Source organism: Sinocyclocheilus anshuiensis, unplaced genomic scaffold (genome assembly GCF_001515605.1).
Source record: "Sinocyclocheilus anshuiensis isolate Anshui unplaced genomic scaffold, SAMN03320099.WGS_v1.1 scaffold544, whole genome shotgun sequence".
Classification (NCBI taxonomy): domain Eukaryota; kingdom Metazoa; phylum Chordata; class Actinopteri; order Cypriniformes; family Cyprinidae; genus Sinocyclocheilus; species Sinocyclocheilus anshuiensis.
Window position 1 is genome coordinate 1,440,705 of NW_015555763.1, and position 1,625 is coordinate 1,442,329.

At 30.2% G+C, this 1,625-nt stretch overlaps 1 protein-coding gene across 1 annotated transcript in view; it reads left to right on the forward strand.

Moving 5' to 3' along the window:
* The window catches only part of LOC107674119 (protein FAM196A-like), a 52,424-nt gene that overhangs the window by 12,613 nt on the left and 38,186 nt on the right, over positions 1-1,625 (forward strand). The window lies entirely within an intron of this gene.

A 1,625-nucleotide genomic window follows, 5' to 3' on the forward strand; every position in this document is an offset into this window, starting at 1 on the left:
AAAAAGTCATTTTATTTGTTGTTTGTTGATTTTTAAATATAAAACTTGAAGTGATTTATGTGTCTGTACTTTTTTAACATCTCCAGCACATTTTAACAATACCGTGATAATACCGATAACCGTGACAAGTGTGGTAACTATAACCGTGATAGGAAATTTTCATACCGTTACATCCCTACCAGAAACCATCAAGAACACCATAGCAACCATGCAGCAATGCATCAAAACCACTTAGCACACCTTTGCAACCATATAGCATTGCTCTGGCAACCACTCACCCAAGCACTGTCAGTGAGTTTTGCACAGCAATAGTTGAAATGGAAAGCAAATTGGCAAATTATTCACGGCCCACCGACTGGTAAAGCAACATTTTTTGAAGCGAAATGACTGGTGGCGGATCCAAAAGCGCAAGAGAACTTTTGTTAATAAACGTTTAATTTATTTCTTTTAAAATAACTGAGTTGGTCTTTATTGTTGCTGTGTTTTCATTAAAAATCAAAGATGAACCACAAACTAAGCATTCGTTTTAAATAAGGGAAACCTTATTTATTTGGGTTACAACGCAAGTATAGGCTCCGTTTTCTTCAATTTGTTGATAAGAGTTAGAGGTTTAATAAATGCGAATTTGCCATTGTACTATATGACTGATCAGTTTTAATAACAATGAACCACAAACTACGATCGTTTTAAAAGGGGAAATCCATTATATTTGCGATTACAAATTTTATAAACAAAATTGTCATTTTGTTAATAAAACTTCACTTTAATATGTGAATTTCTTAATGATGCTACTTTATTGTGGACCTATATGTTTTTTATTATTATTATAATAAAATTAATAATAATAATAATGAGCCACAAAGGGGACAATACAAAGACTTTTTTTATTTTTATGTTACAACGCGGTTACACCAAGTCATCAGTTTATTCGTTTTATTAAATTTTTATGTTTAATATAAGCTAAGCGACTTCATCAAACTGAGTTGCTCTTTATTGTTGCTGTGTTTTCATTAAAAAACAAAGACGAACCACAAACTAAGCATTCGTTTTAGATTAGGGAAACCTTATTTATTTGGGTTACAACGCAAGTATAGGCTCCGTTTTCTTCAATTTGTTGATAAGAGTTAGAGGTTTAATAAATGCGAATTTGCCATTGTACTATATGACTGATCAGTTTTAATAACAATGAACCACAAACTACGATCGTTTTAAAAGGGGAAATCCATTATATTTGCGATTACAAATTTTATAAACAAAATTGTCATTTTGTTAATAAAACTTCACTTTAATATGTGAATTTCTTAATGATGCTACTTTATTGTGGACCTATATGTTTTTTATTATTATTATAATAAAATTAATAATAATAATAATGAGCCACAAAGGGGACAATACAAAGACTTTTTTTATTTTTATGTTACAACGCGGTTACACCAAGTCATCAGTTTATTCGTTTTATTAAATTTTTATGTTTAATATAAGCTAAGCGACTTCATCATTATGCCTGTCATGATAACAACTTTTTGTTGTGCGATATATTGCCCCAGAAATAATTGCGATAAGCGATATTATTGTCATTTTAAAGACCATTTTATGCCACTGAATATATAATCATAATGTAACAG